We start from the raw sequence: 10,794 nt of genomic DNA, 5'->3' as shown, positions 1-10,794 counted from the left end.
TTATTATCTTATTTTATCTATATTATTTTGAAGTCCAAATTAAACGTTCTGTGTTTTTCCTTTTTATTTAGATCGTTTTTGCAGCGTTGTGTTTTAATGGCGTTTTTCACTGTTAAAATCCACCATCTACAGGCGGCCGCGTGTAACTGCAGCAAGAACGCTGGATAAAAAAGAAGCTAAAATTCAGCGTTTTGCTTAATTTAACTGAAAACAACAATATTATATAATTCAGTAGTTAGGTATATGTAAAATAAATGATTAGAATTAACTTATGAATTATAACTGTTAAATAGCTGTTGTTCAGCCTGGTTAGCGTCTAGGCTGAGCAGAGGCTCCAGCTGATGACGCGTTCCTCCATAGCCACGCCCCTCTCCTCTCCCCACGCCCCCACGTCAAAAAGGGGTCAAAATAGACTCGCAAACAAAACGGAGGAACGCAAAGGAGGGAAAGTATTGCAAAGAGAAAAAAGGAACGCAAAGTGCAAAACGCAAAGAAAAAGTGTTTTTGCAAAAGATTAATTCTAAAAAAAAATATTACAATTGAAAAAAGGTAACTTATGTTCTCTTCTTTGTTTGCAAAATTAGATTTTTTTTGCAATTCGTGGACATTTTTTTTGTGACAGTTTTATTTTCTCGTCAGCATTAAAGACCCCAATTTGACTCCATACATACCTGAAGCCGCCGCTGACTGTCAAAAAAAAAAAAAACGTAATCATGTAATTTACGTTAAAATGGAGTTATTTTCAGAAGTCTCTGCCTATTTAACAAATGAACTACGTCTGTTGCTTTTATAGAGTTCATTTGTAACATTTCTAACATTTAAGGGGTTTTAATCACAAATTGCAGCCAATGGCTACTTTCCTTACTGAGCAGTTGGCAACACTATTCTCCAACCCGTCCCTTCCAGCCAGCCTTTCTCCTTCCTTTACTCCGTCAATTCTCTTCCCGCCTCCTCTCTCGCAGTTTCTCACCGGGCTGCAGCACCCGCTCAGCTCCTTGCTGGAGCTTCATGACCTTCATTCTCCATCTACAGCGCCGCCCCCTCTCAGCTCGCGCTGCGGTTCATCTCCAACACTGGAACCCTGCTACATTCCAAGACGCCCCGGATCTGGAACTTCATTGACGTGTGTTTGCGGGACGAAGCTCCCCATCCCGCGATGGGCCTGGCTGTCTAAGGCTGACGTGGTTTCGGCTTTCAAAATCCTCCCTCTCCATCCTGACTCCTGCCGCCTTTTCAGAGTCTGTTCAGTTCACCTTGCTTTTGGGTGCAAAGTAACCCCAAGCTTCGACTCTTTTGCTAAGGCGCTCTGCTGGATTTGCTTAACACGGGCCCCAGTTCGTGCTCCACCTCCTGGGTAACTTCGTCATCGGTCCTCCTTCCTCGCCCCTCTCGATGGGTCTTGAAGCCATGACCAGCGCTTTCACTCGCCTCCGTGCCCCGCCGTCGGAGAACTCCGTTGGTCCCTCCACATCTCTCGAGTTTCTTGGGATCTTTCTGGACTCCGCCTCCTTTCAAGTCTCCCCGCCCGTACCTAGCACCGTCTTTCCCCCCTCGGCCACTTTATTCACAACCCAAAATCGAACCCAGGGTCGTTCTTTCATTTCCCGCCTCCTCCGCTTGGCTTTTTCGTCCGAGCCCTCCACCATTCGTTATGCTCAACTGATACTGCACGTCAGAGCTCCATTTCTGGCTGTGCCTCCTCTGCAATCGAACAGGTTTTTCTTCTACGCCAACGCAGCTTCCAGCTCTTTTGATATTAAGCTATTCACAGATGCCGCTCCTTCCTCTGGTCGCTTCTGCTTGGCCGGTCTGCTCCGCCGCGCGATTCTTCTGCGCTCTCTGGACTTATATGCGGTCCTCGTCGCTGCCCTCCTTTGGGGACATGAATGGTCAAAATCTATTCTACTCCACTCTGATCAATCTCGCCGCAGTCCACATCAAAAAAAAAAAAAAAAAATTGCTCCAAATCGCTAGAAATCTTGCCTTTTATCCGTCGTCTCACTTGGCACTCCATTAAGCATCAGTTCACCACTAAAGCTGTTCACACCTCAGGTCCATTTAATTCTTTCGCTATTGTTCTGAGCCAGGAACAGGAGATGGTAAGATGTTTAGACTTTGTTTAGTCGTGTTATAAATGGCATCAGGTTTTAGATATGTGTTGTGATAATGCTAGATTTTAATTGCATGTTGTTTTGTTTTTGTGTTTCTTTTCACAGTGGTTCGATCTCTACTTCACTGAGGTGCGCCCAGTCATGCTGGGAAGGAAGAGGAAGCGCGTTGATGATGACGATGAGTCAGATGAGAGGTTCTTCATCTCCTCCACTGGCAGAACCATCCACAACGCCTCCAATGACCTGGAGCGGCTGCACAAGAAGTAAGTTGAACTAAATGAACTCAAGCTCTGCAATACTCTTCTTTCCTTACTTTACCTTACTAGTTTTTATATTATATAATGGAAATAATGTATGAGTACTAAGGAATATATTGTCTTTTTCAGGTATCAGGTGCCAAAGGTGACCAGCCAGATGGTCAGACGGGCGTACAAGACAGCCACGAAGGACATGCCCGATGCTGAAAAGTCCAAGGTGGCGGGCTACCTCACCCACTCGACGGCCACGGCAGAGAAGCACTACCGGATGAGAGAGATAAGCTCAGCGGTAGATGCGTGCCTGATCCTGAGGAGACTGCGGGGTGATTCAGAGTAAGTATTTGTTCATGTTGTCAGTAGGATGGTCTAGCATGGTTACATTTCAACTATTTGTATTTTTTTTCTGTACTCATCATTTTTCTCATTTCCTCTACTAGCAGTAGTGACCAGAGCGACCACACCCCCACGGGTTCCGCGGCATACTTGACCGACCAAGCTGCATATGACAAGTTGCTCCGGTCATATCCAGTGACGTTGGACGGGGTGCCACCCAAGAGGTCTAAGCGGGTATCCCTGGCTGGGCAGGACGAACGCTACTGCTACGACCGCTGGCGTAGCGAACAGCTCGAGCTTCGGGTGCAGCATGTTCTAGGTGAGTCTTTAAGAATTAATCTCTTAGCCTAGTCTTAGTCTAAACTCTAATTACTACCTGGAATGCACATCATATTTGTTATGTCTGAACCTACTGACTAATTTCTTTTTTTGTATTTTTGCGTTCTTTACAGAGCACTTTGCCCGTAGACTGCCCTCTGAGTCCAGAGTCAAGGCCTGGATTGAGCAGTGGAAGCCATCTGGGGACATTGACATTGCGATGGACAGTGCTGAGCTACAGAAGTTTTGCAGGACGCAGAGGTGGAAGGGACTAGCAGTGGCAGAGATAGAGGGGAAGGGTAGGGGAGTGGTAGTGACAAGGCCTTTTGCCTTGGGGGAAGTCGCATGTGACTACCACGGTAAAGTGGTGTCTAGACAGGAGGGCTTAGCGACCCATGCAGCAACAGCAGAGCAAGAGAGTGGGTACATGTTCAAGGTTTCGGTTCTCGCATTTGCAGATGATTTGGTAGTCGTATCGGATTCATGGCAGGGAATGGCATCCAACCTGCAACTCCTTGAGGACTTCTGCCAACGCGGGGGGCTGAAGCTTCAGCCTTCCAAGTGTCACGGTTTTCTGATGTCCTATAAGTCCAGGACGAGGCACCTCAATAACTGCCCGCCGTGGAGAGTAGATGGGGCGGCTCTCCATATGACAGGTCCCGGAGAGGCAGTGAGGTACCTGGGCGTGTCGGTTTCGCCCTGGCTGGGACGGATGAGGCCGGACATTGTTGGTCAGATTTCCGATTGGGTGAGCAGGATTGGCAAGGCCAAACTCAAGCCGACGCAGAAGGTCTCCATTCTGACGAAGCATGCCATACCACGGGTCCTTTACGCTGCGGATCACTGCGATCTGGGTCTAGTTGCATTGAGGGCCGCGGATGGAACAATCAGGAAGACTGTGAAGAAGTGGCTGCATCTTCCAATGTCGACCTGTAACGGACTTTTATATGCACAGCACCGGGATGGTGGCCTGGGAGTGCAGAAACTAGCCCGTCTCGTCCCATCCATCCAGGCCAGGCAGCTGTACCGCCTGGCTGGGTCATCAGATGTTACGACCAGAAGGCTTATGAGTACTGAGAAAGCATTTTCTAAGTTCAAAGCAGTTTGGAAGAGGGCTGGAGGCTCACCGGAAGACCTGCCTAGTTTCGGCTCGGCAGGTGCTCAAGATTCGGAGGGCGGAGTCTCCAGCCCCGTGATCCAAGGGTGCCCCAGACCCTGCGACTGGAGAAGGGAGGAATTTCTCAAGTGGGCTAGCCTACCGGTTCAGGGTGTGGGTGTGCATGGGTTTCGTGGCAGCAGGGTCAGTAGTGCTTGGCTCGCCGTTCCCACTGGGATGCGGCAGCGGCATTACATCGCGGCACTGATGCTCCGGGCTAATGTGTATCCCACTCTGGAGTTCAGGTGCAGAGGGAGGGAAGGGGCGGCCCCCTATGTAGACGATGCTCTTTGAGTTTGGAATCAGCTTTTCACATCCTGAGCGTCTGCCCGTCCACTCAGAGGTCCAGGATAAGAAGGCACCACAGAGTCTGTGACCTCCTTGCCACCGAAGCGGAGCGATGGGACTGGGACGTGCACCGGGAAAAGTCCTTCAGGGTGGCCAATGGCGCCCTGCTGCGGCCGGACCTGGTGTTCGTTCGAGGCAGAGAAGCCAAGGTGGTGGATGTCACTGTGAGATTTGAGTATGAGGATGGTACTCTCCCCAATGCCGCCAAGGAAAAAGTCTCACAATACTCTTGCTTACAGACTACGATTGCCAACTCCCTCACGGAGATCTTCGGGTTCCCTGTCGGAGCCAGAGGACTCTGGCCGAGTTCCAACGAGGCGTTGCTCAAAGCCATGGGTCTTCCCTCCGCGAGGAGAAAGACATTTTCCGCTCTGGTCAGTAGGAGGACCCTACTGTACTCCCTGGACGTACTTGGGACTTTCTACAGGGGTCTCCCCTCAGCCTAGAGGGGCCCCCGTGACACTATTGGGCTCTCAGTTGGTGGAGGAAACGGGTATCCGCCACTCTTAGAGTGATTGACAGTGGATGCATGGTTCAGTTGAGCATCCAGGGACCGACTGTCAAGAGGATCCGTGAGCAGAGACCCACGGGCCCCCTCGCAATATACGCCATTGTTGGGAGCGGGGTTCCGCCACCCTGGAGAGGGTGGGCCGACAGGGATGCAGTCCTCAGAGGCATCCTGGACTGACTGGCAAGGGCGTTACAGAGTAGTCCGGACCTTAGGTGTTCATACAGAAATCATCTGGGTCTCGGGCGGCCTACAGAGTAGTCCAAGGACATGGGTGTAACTACAGATAGCATCCAGTCCTACGGTCACCGGGGATGTGTATTACTAGGACACCCCAAACTACGACTGTCGGAGGGAATTTGGAACGGGGATTCACGGAACCCCTCACTGAAACCTCTGAGTTGCTACGTGTCAAGGCAGGTTGCAGAGCCAGCTTCCGACTCCCCAATTTAACATCAAGCTGGGTCTCTGGGCACCAACAGGCCAAGAAGGTTAACGGGCACCTCGGTAGCCAGAGTGCCATGGCTACCACATACTACCACATACGCGGTGAGTGACGCAACTTCCGGCCTGCGTACCTGCTTGCTGTTTGTTTAGCTCCTCTCTGTTTTAGCTATTTGTTTACGTTTTCTACTACTTATTAACTTTTAACCGTCTTATAACCTTCCTAAACTTATAAAATCCCTCAGGTAGCCATTATTTTTGTGTTATTTATCGATTTTTGCCGTTTTTTTGTGTGTTTTGTGCTTACTTCGAGGTAATGGCGTGTGCGGAGGATCGTGCTCTCCTGACACTCAGCGAGGAGCTCGTCCGTCTGGATCAGCAGATCCACCGCCTGCTCGAGAGGCAGTCGGAGCTCCACAGGCAGAGGACGAGGCTGGAGGAATCCCGCGACGCCGCCTTCGCGGCCGTCTCCAACCCGGTGATGCCGGCGCGGCGGACCCCGGCGGTCGTTTGCTTCACCCCCGCTCCGGGAGGGGCCTGGGAGCGGCAGCGCGGCCGAGGAAAGCGGGTTTCCCCCCTACCTTCTCAGCCGGATTTTGCCTCCGCAAACCGGTTTGAGGTCCTCAGCTCGTCGCCGTCGCCTCCTTCCCCTCCCCCAGCCCCGAGGAAAACAGATAAGGGCAGTACCCTCATTGTCGGAGATTCCATTGTTAGTCATTTAAAGGTGTCTAACGCTAAGAGTAATGCTGCAGTGTCTTGTTTTCCAGGAGCTCGGGTCCTGGACGTCGCCCGGCGGCTTCCTACGGTGCTTCGGCATCGCGGGGACCCCGGCACAGTCATCCTGCATGTGGGTACCAACGACACGTCCGCCCGGCGCAGTGAGGTCCTGAAGGAGCACTTTCTCACTCTTCTGGACACCGCTCGCAGACTGACCCGCGCCCGCCTCCTCATCTCTGGTCCGATGCCCACCTACCGCCGCGGGAGCCAGCCGTTCAGCCGCCTCTACGCTCTCCACTGCTGGCTGCGGGACTGGTGCTCTGCTAGTGGAGTTGGCTACGTGGACAACTGGGAGAGTTTTCGGGAACGTCCAGCCCTCTTCCACCGAGACGGGCTTCACCCCAGCCGCCTGGGATCCACCGTCCTCTCTGGTAACATTGAGGCGTTGCTACGCCGGGACTGACTGGCCCTAACCAGTCATACCGGCCAGGTTAGTGGTCTAAGTAATGGGCAGTTTAGTAATATACATTGTTCTAATGAGTTATCTTGCCACTTTCCTGTGCATAAGGCTGTGAGTTTTAATTATGTGCCTTTTTCAGATACAAGTGCATTTTTACCTTGTAGGATTGAGACTGTGTCTGTCCCCCGTGTCGCTCGAAACCGAAAAACTCAGAAAATCTGTTTTAATAATCTTATTAAAATTAAAGCAACAGCATCCGTCTCTCAGAGTACCAGCAGCGTCCGTATGAAACTAGGGCTATTAAATATAAGATCGCTAGCACCAAAATCAGTTATTGTTAATGATATTATTACTGATAATCACCTTAATGCACTATGTCTGTGTGAAACCTGGATTAAACCTGATGAATATATCGCTTTAAATGAGTCTACCCCCCCAGGTTTTAGCTATTTCAGTTACCCACGCAGCTCTGGTCGTGGCGGTGGTGTTGCCACAATCTATGACTCAATGTTAGGTATATCTCAAAACTCACAATTGGATGCTAAGTCGTTTGAAGTTCTTAGTCTTAAAGTAGCAGGCCCGTCTCCTGCTTCCAAAACGCAGCATTCGTTCCTGCTTATAACACTGTACCGTCCTCCTGGACCATACTCAAATTTTATTAGTGAATTTGCTGACTTTCTAGCAGCAGTAATTCTTCTTTCTGATAAGATCATAATTGTTGGAGACTTTAATATCCACTTTGAAAAGGACCAGGATCCACTAAAAATTGCATTTAAATCAGTTTTAGATGCTCTAGGCTTTAAACAAAATGTAATTGGCCCCACTCACCGATGTAGTCATACATTAGACTTCGTTTTGACACTGGGTATCGAGGCTGAGAATACAGTTACTCTTTCTCAACATGACTCAATATCCGATCATTATCTAATTATGTTTGAAATAGTTTTTAATCAAAATATCCTCCTCCCGCCCCGCTATATCAGCAAGCGTAAAATAACAACCGCAATTGCTAATGAATTTGTAAATAAACTCCCCGACTTAACCATCTCCCTTCCGTCCTATGAGCATGATCTCGAGCACAAAACAGAAAATCTACAAACTGTGCTCCGCTCTAACCTTGACCGCGTAGCGCCGACAAAAATAAAACAAATCAGGGATAAAAAGCTAGCACCGTGGTATAATGACCACACACGTACATTAAAACAAACCGCTCGTAACTTTGAACGGAAATGGCGACACACAAAACTAGAATTTTTCCGGCTAGCATGGCAGCATAGTCTCACAGACTACAAAAAAGCCCTAATTAAAACAAAATCACAGTATATTTCATCGCTTATTGAGAAAAATAGAGACAATCCTAGATTCCTTTTCACTACTGTGGCTAAACTCACCGGCAGTCAAAAACAAACTAGCTCCGTTATCCCTGTCGACATTAATAGTAATGATTCTTTGATGATAAAATTAATAGCATTAGACAAAAAATTCAGTATCACCCCCAAAATTTACTTATAGATATTGATGAATGCTGCTCCAGTTCTGAGACACACCTAGAGTGTTTCAGCCCGGTTACAGAAAAAGATTTACTTAGTGTAATTAACTCATCAAAATCAACATCATGTATATTAGATCCAGTACCCACCCAATTATTACAGGCACTGCCAAAGGTGGGAAAATCATTACTAGAAATAGTAAATTCATCCCTTAGCATGGGTACGTACCCAATTCTCTTAAATTGGCGGTCATTAAGCCCATTATCAAAAAGCCAAATCTGGACCCCCGCGAGCTTGCTAATTATAGACCAATTTCTAATCTTTCCTTTATAGCCAAAATCCTAGAAAAAATTGTGTTTAACCAGCTGCGCTTGTATCTACAAAGTAATAGTATGCATGAGGTTTTTCAATCTGGATTTAGACAAAACCATAGTACTGAAACAGCTCTACTTAGAGTAACTAATGATTTACTTTCAGCTCTTGATAGGGGCAGTAATGCCATCCTTGTACTGCTAGATCTAAGTGCTGCCTTTGACACCATAGATCACGCTATTCTACTTGATAGGTTAGAAAATCTTATAGGAATTAAAGGATCAGCCCGATTCCAGATCGATTCCAGTGTGTTTACTTAAATAACGAATGCTCTTATCAGTCTAGAGTAAAATATGGTGTCCCTCAAGGATCAATACTGGGTCCATTACTCTTTACTCTTTATATGCTACCACTGGGTAAAATTATCCGTAGGCATGGTATTAACTTTCACTGCTATGCTGATGACACGCAACTTTACATATCTGCCAAACCCAACGAGGAGCTCTGTACAAATCAAGTAACAGACTGTATTAAAGACATTAAAAATTGGATGACACACAACTTTCTCTTACTTAATTCTGATAAAACTGAGGTCCTTCTATTAGGTCCTAATATTGATAAAAACATAAATGTTAATAATGTAGACATAGACGGTCACTTAATTATACCTGGTAAAACTGTGAGAAACCTTGGGGTCATCTTTGACCCAATTCTTTCGTTTGATGCTCACATATGTAGCATAGTCAAAATTGCATTCTTCCACTTAAGAAATATAGCTAAAATCCGCAGTATACTCTCTCTGGAAGATGCTGAGAAGCTGGTACATGCATTCATAACCTCCAGGCTGGACTACTGCAACGCGTTGTTGGCTGGAAGTCCACATAAATTACTCCATAAACTCCAGCTAGTTCAGAATGCAGCCGCAAGAGTGCTTACCAGAGCTAGAAAGTTCGATCACATTACACCTATTCTTTCATCCCTACATTGGCTACCTGTTAGATTTCGTATAGATTATAAAATACTTCTCCTGACGTATAAATCCCTTAATGGTCTGGCCCCGCATTATCTACAGGAACTCCTTACTCCTTACAATCCCCCGCGTTCACTCCGCTCCCAAGACGCTGGCCTGTTATTAGTCCCACGTATTAGAAAAAACTATGCAGGAGGAAGAGCGTTCTTTTATAAAGCTCCCCAACTTTGGAATAGCCTCCCTATTAATATACGGGACTCACTCTCAATCTTTAAATCTAGACTCAAAACATTTCTATTTGCTCAAGCTTTTGAGTGATGTCTCATTACAATTTTCTTCCTCTTACAGCTTATCCAGCAAATATAAACCCTGTCCTAATCATCTGCTTTCTCTTTCTCTCCCCATGTCCTGAGCTGCTGCTACCAGTGCCCATCCCACTCCAGCAGAGTTTTATAAAACCATTCTAAACCCTTTTTCTTCCCTCCCCTCTCTGTTCTCTCTCTCTATCTCTCTCACATGTGCTGAGACGCCTGGCCGGCCGGTCTTCCTGGATGTGTCCGTCTGTGGTTCCAGCTTTCAGGAATCAGCCGTGTCCTTCTACTCATCAGAACTATTTCACAACCCTTCTAACTCCTGCTTTTTTTTCTCTCTTCCTTTCCTTTCTGTTTTCTCTATCTATCTCTTTTACATGGATGGAGATGCCCTGTTCCTGATGTTCCCAGCCTGGCTCTCCACTGCCCGCTGTGTTGTTCTCCGGCTCTGCAGCCCTGCACTGATTAACATTAACACACTCAGTATCTGTTTCTGTATTAGCCATAGCTCTATAGTTTGTGCCCATCACATTCTTATATTCATAAATTAGTACCTGTTATATTAGCCATAGTTCACATTAATTCTCTGTACTGTTTTGTTCTGTTATTTGTTTGTTGTTTGTTTGTACTGAGCGGGTCAACCCGAGTAGGATGGGTTCCTCGGACTGAGTCTTGGTTCCTTCCAAGGTTTCTTCCTCTTAAAGGGAGTTTTTTCTTGCCACTGTGTCACCATAAAATTGGCATCTCTGTGGTGCTGCTCATAAGAGGCGTGGACCTGTTTTTCCTGTAAAGCGGCTTTGTATCAACCTTTGTTGTAAAAAGCGCTATATAAATAAAATTGAATTGAATTTAATTGAATAGACCTACATCACCTTGCACCTTCCTCTCTCCCTTACAAGAAATAAAACAATAAAGCCGAGTGTACTCACAGGCTTCTTAAACAGAACTTAGTTTAGTCGGAACCATTTATATGGGGATGACATTCATTAAGTCCCACTTAATGGGCTAAGGGGGAAGGAACACATAATACATATAAGACGGCAATCAACACAGCACCAC

This window comes from Astyanax mexicanus, unplaced genomic scaffold, assembly GCF_023375975.1.
Source record: "Astyanax mexicanus isolate ESR-SI-001 unplaced genomic scaffold, AstMex3_surface scaffold_45, whole genome shotgun sequence".
NCBI classification, from domain to species: domain Eukaryota; kingdom Metazoa; phylum Chordata; class Actinopteri; order Characiformes; family Acestrorhamphidae; genus Astyanax; species Astyanax mexicanus.
This window is presented reverse-complemented; position numbering follows the sequence as displayed.